This window comes from Suncus etruscus, chromosome 9 (genome assembly GCF_024139225.1).
Source record: "Suncus etruscus isolate mSunEtr1 chromosome 9, mSunEtr1.pri.cur, whole genome shotgun sequence".
In the NCBI taxonomy this organism is placed as follows: Eukaryota; Metazoa; Chordata; class Mammalia; order Eulipotyphla; family Soricidae; genus Suncus; species Suncus etruscus.
Genome location: NC_064856.1, coordinates 92,098,978 through 92,109,026, shown reverse-complemented (window position 1 = coordinate 92,109,026; position 10,049 = coordinate 92,098,978). Strand labels below are relative to the sequence as shown.

Below are 10,049 nucleotides of genomic sequence, written 5' to 3'. Positions count from 1 at the left end.
CTTCCAATCTTGCTTATATCTTCATCTGATGCTCTTCATATACAATAAATTACCACTATTTTTAGAATAAAACTTCTCTTGGGAAACTATATTTAGTTCTATGGATAAAATTAGACCTTCTCTAGTTTGCTTCTGGGGCTGAGAATATATTACTCACTGTTATTAAATCAAACTTCTGGGTATTGGTTCAGGTATTATGCATTATCATAAAAATACTTCCCTGTTCCTTCACTGTTTTAGTATCTTCTCTTGTTAAAATGTCACCTCCTCCAGTAAGTTTTCTTATAGATTTATCTTAGCTGTCTGGGTAGAGTTTTGCTTATGTCTTTGCACATAGTGTGATCTGTATTATTATATTAAAGAATTTCTCTTGCAACTGTTGATTTACTTGTTTACAGATCCACTAAAATGTGAAATGGGTAAATATCCTTTTTTTACAGATGCATCATGATTTTCTCCAGTGCTTTTTCTTTTTTACGTTTTATTTATGTTTATTGAAAACTGTAATTTACAAAGTAATTTATAGCAAAATTGTTTTAAACATGCAGTGTTCCAACACCAGTCCTCCTGCAATGTGACCTTGCCTGTGTCAATGTCCCTACTTTGCCACTATCCAGCCTGCTTCCTTATTAGGCATATGACAAAATTATTTTGTATTTCTTGCTCCAAGAAAATGTAAAGAAATGGCAAGCTAAATTATAAGAAAAATCAATCATAGGGTCTTCCAATTCTTACCACAGGCTGTGTTCTTTACACTGACTATATAGAAAGAGGAGGTACAGTAAATGCACCCCATATACACCTCAACACAGGCCCTTTGCCTGTGAATTGCCTGTATTGTGAATTGGGGGACAAAAAATAATAAAAAAATCAATAAATAAAAGTCACTGGGTGATGATTAATTGCTATGTGATTTTTTTTTACGTGTTCATGCTGTTTATTATGAGGAAAATACAAGTCAAAACAACAAGAAACCATAGCACACCAGTAACAATAGCATAAATAAAAATGATTACAAACAAAACAACCTATGTTGGTGGGAATATGGTAACAAAAGTAACCCTTTTCACAATTAGTGACAATATTATCTGGTTCAGACTCCATGGGGAAACTGTATGGAAATTCTTTTTTTTTTTTTTTTTTTTTTTTACAAGTACAACAATTTTAACCAATGGGAGCATAAACACATTTTGATGGCGGGAAGGATAAAGAGGAACCTGGCAGGATAGGGGGAGGGGAAGCAAATTCTTAAACAAATAGCTAATTGATATTTACGCAAATACAATTATTTGTTTAGCCTATTTTCCATTTAGATCTATCTTTTGTGCAAGCAATAAGGATCATAATTTAAACTTTACAAAAACATATCTATAACTACATGCTTGAGAGCAGTTACAAAAACAGGTTCCATGGAAAGGTTAAGGCATCTGGTTAAGCCAGATTCTTTGTGCTGAGCTAAATTTATTTGCAGAGTTTTCTGTTGGTTCGGGGCTATGCAAACTTTTGTGGCTTGAATCAGGCAGGCGGTGGAAAATTCATTCAGAGTTCCTTTGATATGTGGGGTGCTCGATCTCCCACATCTCCCCCTGTTTAGTATACAATATGGAAGGGACAGACGTGCCTCGGTGGACTAGCCACACTGGGTGAAGAGGTGTGGGGCGTCCAGTCACCGCATCTGCTACCCTTGATTCAGTCGTTTCCAAAGCTTGGCAAGGCGCGAGCGTACAGATTGAGGTCTATGCGCCAGCTCCTTGATAACTTCAAACTTAAGTGGCGGAGAGTTGGCAGGAGGGGAGATGTCAGGTGTCAGCTGGTCTTCTGAGGTGCATAGTTGTTGGTACAGAACCTTTGAGTCCTTTCTGGTTGCTTCATCCACTTGATTCTTTACAAAGGTGGTGAGTTTGCGAAAAGCCCAAGGACCAAAGGAAACAAGCAACATAAAGCCAATGAAGGGCCCCAAAAAGGCTGGGAGCACTGCTGTTATCCATGGAGTGGTAGAAAACCAATTTTTGTACCAGCTCTCACTCTGCTCTATATCTTTTTATCTATTTACTAAATTATCCTCTATGTGTTGAATGCTATCTCTAGCTAAGCCGAATTTATTTTAAAAAGCAACATTTTACTCTAAGGATGACACAAATTCCCCCCTCCCTCAAAAAAAATGTTAATTTTGAACCACGGCGGTTATTCTGCACTCTTTGCTAGGAAATCAACAATAGTGTAAACTTCTTTAAGTTTGTAAACATTTTTAGCAACAGTTATAAGGCATTAGCAGATTCTAGAGTATGAACCAATGAATAAATATTTGTGCTTACACCAATAACACCTAGGCCTTTTAATAAGGCTAGGGTGATGGCAGTGTTTGATTTTTGTACTGCAGCGGGGGAGAGACACAAGATTATATTTAAGAGGTAATAAGGCAATTTTTGATCTAACAGTCAATTTAGGCATTAAAACAACCAAAACACAGTGGTACTAGGACTACAGAAACAAATGTAAAACAATGGGGGAGATAAACTAGTGAAACAGGCAAAAAACGTTAAATTGGGGGCAATCATGAACTGAAAGGAGAAATCAACGACAAGAATTTGATTACAATTTTAGGGGGAATCTTATTGGGTACCAAAAGGCAAAGTTCAAGTTCCACCACCTGTTCCAAGGTGATGCCGAAGTGAGGCTTGGGGCTGGATTGCAGAGCGAAGGGGTCAGAGACAGGCAGGGGGTCGCCAAAGCAGAAGGGCGGTTGAGATGAATAGCAGATAGGCAGGGTCAGTGATGGTGGAGGCGTTGACCATCTGCAGGATGAGGTTCAAGGTGGAAACTGGACCAACAGGTTTGATGGTTAATCTAGGCATTAACAAAGCTAATAGTCATGATAAGCAAGAAACATTTTAGTAACAATATGGGGAGAATGGCCAGTGGAGCTGGGGGCTTCAATGAAGATGGAAGTGTTATTAGCCACAATGGTTTGATTGCAAATGTTTGATAGTTGGACAGGGGGGGCGCATATATGGTCCGAGTAAGGAAGGTCCCACGCCCATGACCTGTGTCAAAGGTATGCCTTGATGAGTCTCAGCTCCCCAGTGGAGGTCAGCAGGGTTGTTGGTAGCAGTGGGCATGCTGAAGGTTTATAGAAGGGCTGCCAGGCAGAGTATCATCCCGCATTCCCCTTAGGCAGAGTCAGTCAGAAACAGGTCCGGCAGGAATGGTGGGCTAGCAGGAGGGGTGACAGGCTGTTTTGAAGTGAATGAGGACAGGACTGCGGGAAGCTGCAGGAAGTCTGTAAAAAAACAGCTTGGCAGGAGGTAAAATGGTTATTTTTGAATGCCACGGGAATGCCTCCTGACTTCTGTAAGACTTCGGCATTCAAAAAAAATTTTTATAATTAACAATCGCCAATTGTTTAAAAACTTTTAAACTGAACTTAAATTATTTTTCTTAAACTTGTTAGTTATTATTATTATTTTTTTATGTAAGATTTCCCCTTTACTTAGTGTGCCTTTGCCGGGGGAAGTGGTGCTACATTATAATGTCTGTATATTTGTGGGTGGATTGATGGGATAACCCAAACAGGTCACATACCCAAAAACGAGGGGGAAAAAAGAAAAAAAAGGGGGGGGGGAATTAAAAAAGTATGTGCTCACCAATATATATGTAGGACAATCATTTAAAAAAGATAAAGAAATAAATTAAAAACAAAACAAAACATAACAAAAACAAAAAACAAAACAAAACAAAAAAAATAAATAAAAATAAAATAAGTTAGCGAAGTTTTTAAGGAACCAAAGTGGTGCAGAGGACTACCTTACATTTGGGGGAGAGCAGGTAAGAGGTGGTGTATTACAGGTTTTATGCCTATGTTGGAAGTACAGTTTTTCCCATTGTCTTTTGGGTTTTTCTTGTGGTGTGTGGGTTCCCAGGCATCTTCCTAACACATCCCCTGACCTTCTTCAGATTATTAAAATTTGCAGCAGGGAGGTCTTGGAAGAGTTCTTGCATTGGGGATACTTTTGGAGCTAGGCCCAATTTCAAGGAACAGTCTGCGTTAGGGAGAGTTAGTAGGGAGGGCCTCGCAGCATGAGTCCACAGGGGAGTTGGCTGTCTTTTCTTTCAGGAGACTGGATCGTTGAGTAGGAGGTAGATCTTGATGCCTAATAGAATAAGGACTGAGGGTGAAAAATTTTAATATGGTGGAAGATCTGGATGGGATTGAGGGGTAAAGGGATAGTTGGATTTCCAGAGGGGAGAAAGGGGAAGGTATATGGGAAGGGTATGAAGGAAGAGAAAAGAGAAAATACCTTAGAGAGAAAAGGGGAAGAAAAAGGGAAAAAAGTAATAAGCAGAATAGAGAAAAAAAAAAGAAAAGAAAAGTAGTAAGAAGGGAGGAGAGAATAGCAAGGAAATGCTGGTTTAATTAAAAGTGTTCGAAGAATTGAGCCTGTGGTTTAAGTCTGTACGTCTCAGGTACTGCTTCGATGATCTGAATGATCACATGCTTCAATTCCTAAATGGAGATATTACCTAGAGATAAAGTGTATGTTAAAGAGTTTTCTCGTGGCTATCTCGTAGTGCATACAAGGTATGGTATCCCGTGGGGTATCCCGAATTGCCACCTTAGTTTGTCCGCCCTTTGTATCCAAGGGCGTCTGTGGACAGAAAAGCTGAGAGGTTATTTAAAATATAGTAAGATAAAGGCATTAAAAGGTAGTGTTATGGTATGTTGCCATTGCAGTCCGTGATTTCCCTTGGTGTTCTATACTTGTGTTCCTGTATACGAACTCCAAGGGATTATTGTGGGCTTTTGTTGTAGAAGTCTGATTACCTACCTGTTCTCTCTATGCTGCCGTTTCTGTTGTTATTGTTTTCTTTATGGTATATTGTGTAATCAAAATTTTGCATTATTCCTTTTTCATGTATTTTGGACACTGCTCCCACGTATATGTTGACTATTACAGTGTTCGGAGTTTCTACCATGTTAAACCCTGTTATTTGATTGTTAAGTATTAGTTGTGTATAAAATATGTGTTCTAGGTGTTTCAGAATAGTGCTACCATTCTGTATTTTTCTTTTGTCTTCTGACTTACTTCGTTTAACATAACATGATCTAGGTCCATCCACATTGCTGCAAAGTCTGTGATTGTATCATTTCTAACTGCCATGTAATATTCCATTGTATATATATACCACATCTTAATGATCCATTCATCTGTTGTTGGACATCGAGGTTGGTTCCAAGATTTGGCTATTATACTGATTGCTGCAATAAATAGTGGGGTGCATACGTATTTTGGAATGAATGTCCTTCCATCTTGGGGGTATATGCCTAGGAGAGCAATTGCTGGGTCAAATGGCAGCTCAATTCTGAGTTCTTTGAGCACTCTCCAGACTTTTCTCCAAAGATGTTGGACTAGGGGGCATTCCCACCAGCAGTGGATGAGAGTTCCATTCATACCGCATCCTCGCCAACAAAAGTTGTTTCCATTATTTTTGATGTGAGCCACCCTCACTGGTGTGAGGTGGTATTTCATTGTTGTCTTGATTTGGATCTCCCTGATGATGAGTGAAGGTGGGCATGTTTTCATGTGTTTGTTGGCCATCCTTCTGTCTTCCTCAGAGAAGTGTCTATTCATTTCATCTCCCCATTTTTTTTATGGCTTTATTTGGTTTTGAGGGGCTCAACTTTCTGAGCGCTTTGTATGTTCTAGATATCAGCCCTTTATCTGATATATCAAGTGAAAAGATTTTTTCCCATTCTGTTAGCTGTCTTCTTGCGTTAAGTAGGGTTTCTTTTGCCAGTTTGATGTAGTCCCATTTGTTTATATTTGATGCTAACGTTCTTGCCATTGGTGCTCCATTCTCAAAGACCCTTTTGATATAAAGGTCTTCGAGTGTTCTGCCTATTTTATTCTCGATAAACTTTATAGATTCAGGTCTAATTTCCAGGTCTTTGATCCATTTTGAGTTGACTTTTGTATAAGGAGTGAGATATGGGTCGATTTTCACTTTCGTACATGTGAGTTTCCAGTTGTACCAACACCATTTGTTGAATAGGCTTTCTTTGTTCCATTTCATATTCTTGCCTCTTTTATCAAATATTAGTTGGCTGTATATCTGAGGGTTTATGTCTGGGAATTCTGTTCTGATCCACTGGTCTGAGGTCCTGTCTTTGTTCCAGTACCATGCTGTTTTAATTACTATGGCATTATAGTATAGTTTCAAGTTAGGTAAGGAGATGCCTCCCAACTTCTCATTTTTCAGTATGTGTTTGGCTATCCTGGGTCTTTTGTGGTTCCAGATAAATTTTGTAATTGATTGTTCTATTTCTTTAAAGAATTGTGCCTGGATTTGGATAGGGATTGCATTAAATCTATATAGCAGTTTGGGTAAGATAGTCATTTTGACTATGTTAATTCTACCTATCCATGAGGATGGGATGTTCTTCCATTTCTTTAGATCGTCTATAATTTCTTTCTGAAGTGTTTTGAAGTTTCCCTGGTATAGGTCTTTCACTTCTCTTGTAAGGTTGATTCCTAGATATTTGATATTTTTGATACTATCTTAAATGGGATTGTATTTTTAATCTCTCTCTCCTCAACTTCATTGTTTGTATATAAAAACGCTACTGTCTTTTGTGTATTGACTTTGTATCCAGCCACTTTGCTGTATTGGTTGATTGTTTCTAGAAGTTTTTCTGTGGACTCTTTAGGGTTTTTGATGTATATCATCATATCGTCAGCAAATAGAGCTAGCTTGTGTTCCTCTTTCCCTACTTGAATTCCTTTGATTCCCTTCTCTTGTCGGATTGCTATTGCTAGGACTTCTAAGGTTATATTGAATAAGAGTGGAGAGAGTGGACAGCCTTGTCTAGTTCCTGACCTATGTGATTTTTAACCTATGTAACTAAACTTTTTATTGTAGTCCAATATAGTATGCTTACTCTCATTTACATATGTACATATTTAATTCTAGTTACTTTTATGTTGTGCTTTATCTCATAGTAATAATCATGTCTCCCTTGTCATTAAAATTATTTTTGAATTCTTAAAAATTTTGGAGTCTGCATAATATAGGTAAAGCCTTTAACTGTACAATATAGTAAGAGTAAAGAGAATTAAAAATAGAGATTTTATTACAATCTCTTTTCTGCATTAGCAAACACTTAAGCAGTACCTATGAGAATATTTTCTAATGTAAAACCAATATTACCTTTCTAAGGACAAAACACTACTTTTACAGGCCTATTTAGATTTTTTTCCCCTTTAAACGTTTTTAATTCTCATAAGTGCCTTTCCTTGGGCATTTCCTCTTCTTAGAATTTTTCTCTTGTACCTTCAGCATTCTTTCTCACAAAATTGAAAGTGACTTACCTTTTAAGACTTCTCCAGTCATACTTTTTCATAGAAATTTCAAGGAAATTTGATACTGACTTTTGTTGGTTCTCTTGACCAACACTTACAATGTAATTCCTGATCATAGTTATTGCAAGTTACGTTCTTAACATCAGAGTGTAATTTCATTGACATGAGACAAGTGCGGAAAAGAAATTCTTAGTTCTCCAGACTTAGCATTTTGTTAAATGCCTAGAATAGACTAAAAACACACACAGACAGTTGTTATATATGATAACAATTACAATATGTATAATTTATGTGAATTTATACTAAGGAAGATAAAAATTTTATTTATTTTTATGACAGTAGGCTTTTATCCAAGTTCCTAAATTTGCCCTCTATTCACTTAAATTCATCTTGGCTGCTGTTCATTGCTTATTGAAAACCATTGATAGGACTTGGAATGATTTATTTCCTCTAGGATTTCTTTCTATTTTTAAATTTTATTTTCTATAGTCATTGTGAAATTACAAAGTTATTCATCATTGGGTTTTAGGCAAAGTTTTAATAGCAATTCCTTCACCAGTGTCTACTTGACTCTAAACCCCTATTTGCCTGATCAACCTCCCATTTGCCTCCCATCAGTCTGCTTCTACAAGAGATGATTTTTTTGGTATGTAATTTTTCCACTGTGGTTTACAGTACTATTGCTGATGGGATTTAATACATAACACTTTACCCTATTTAGTACCACCTCCTTCTCCTTGAATACTTTACCTCATAAAAGGCATTTCCAACACTTACCCATATCCTATCCTACTTGACCTATCCAAAAACTTGTCTCTACTGAATTTCACTTCTAATGTTCTTTATTTCCACTGTCTTTATTTATTTATTTATTTATTTATTTATTTACTTGTTGTTGTTTTTGGGTTTTAGTCACACCTGGCATCGCTCAGGGGTTCCTCCTGGCTCTACGCTCAGAAATTGCTCCTGGTAGGCTCGGGGACCATATGGGATGCCAGGATTCGAACCATTGTCCTTCTGAGTGCAAGGCAAATGTGCTACCTCCATGCTATCTCTCTGGCCCTTATTCCTTATTCCACCATTATGTTACTTTATATCTTATATATCAGACAAATCATTCTCTTTCACTCTGACTAACTTCAAACTACATAATACTCTCTAGGTCCCTTCAAATCAACTTTATCTTTTCTTATGGCCAAATAGTATTTCATTGTGTATATGTACTAAAAATTATCCAGTTGTCTATTCTTGGATTGTCTCCAGATTTTGGCTTTTGTGGACAGAGCTGCAAGAAATATTAAGGTGTAATTGCCTTTCCTAAATTTTGTTTTGGAGTCCTTAGAATATATTACAAGGAATGGGTATTACAAGAAATGCTGTGAAATTACTGTGCATTATCTTATTAGCCAAGCAACTTTTTCAATAGTTTTACTTATTATTTGAGTCATCCTATATTGCTTTGCTTTGTGAAAGATCCTGAGTAAATAGTTCTGTTGATAATTTTATATGTGTGTATGTGTGTTCTTCAAGCTCTAGTACTAGTTGTTCCTTTTAAATTGAGTATTTTCTGAAAGCATTATAGCTCTCATTATAGCATCTAAAACACATTTAAGTAAAACCAAAAAATAACCCAACAAGAAAAATATTGACTGTTCACCCTGATATTATTCATTAATTCATATAATATACAGAAAGGGCAGATTTGCAATTGAACCCAGAAACAATCTCATTAAAAAATCTTCAAGGGCATTATGAATCTTTATTTTTATTCTGCCATCTAACAGCCCTATCAAATCTACTTAATTTATTGTATTTCAAGTCTAAAAGTTCTACAAATTCAAAAAAAAATATTGACAGTTGTGATTTCTTTTTTCTCTCCTTATCTTTTCCTCTTCCTTCCTTTTATTTTTCCTTTCTTCTATACTTCCTTCCATGTTTCTCCATGTTTCTTTCTCCATATTTCTTTTTCTTTCTCTTTTTCCCTCTCTCCTTCCTTCTCTCTCTCCTTCCTTCCCTCCTTCCCTCCTTCCCTCCTTCCTTCCTTCCTTCCTTCCTTCCTTCCTTCCTTCCTTCCTTCCTTCCTTCCTTCCTTCCTTCCTTCCTTCCTTCCTTCCTTCCTTCTTTCTTTTTACATTATTTTCTTTCTTATTTCTTTATCTCTGTTATTGTGGGCCACATCTGGCAGTGATAAGGGATTACTCCTGACTCTTTGCTCAGAAATCATTCCTGTCAGGGTTCAGGGGACAGACTATAAGGGACACTGAGGATTGAATTATGAATGACAATGTGCAAGGCAAGCACTTTACCTACTCTACTATCTTTGCTCATGATTATGTTTTTGTCTTCCCTAAATTCAACACTTACGTAAGAAGAAAATCATGTATTTAGTAAAGCAAATACTTCTGTGTTAACTATGTAGTAAGTAGAGGGAGGACCATAATAGCAGGGGTAAGTCAGGCAAAATAGAACATTCATTATATTTCCTATCTAGATTTCTAGGGTCATTGTCAATTTTATTGATAACTTCTTAATGAATGTCTACCAGGTATTGATACAATAGTAATGTAGAGTGAAATAAACTAGATATCAGTCCTATTCTGAAACTGAGACTTATTTAATTCAGCTAATTATTAAATATCAACCATATCTATATCCAAAAATAATGCAACAATGAATAAACTATATAATATT

At 36.6% G+C, this 10,049-nt stretch overlaps 1 pseudogene; it reads left to right on the top strand.

Moving 5' to 3' along the window:
* Nucleotides 1–718: 718 nt before the first annotated feature.
* Nucleotides 719–857, top strand: LOC126019409 (uncharacterized; annotated as a pseudogene).
* Nucleotides 858–10,049: the final 9,192 nt, after the last annotated feature.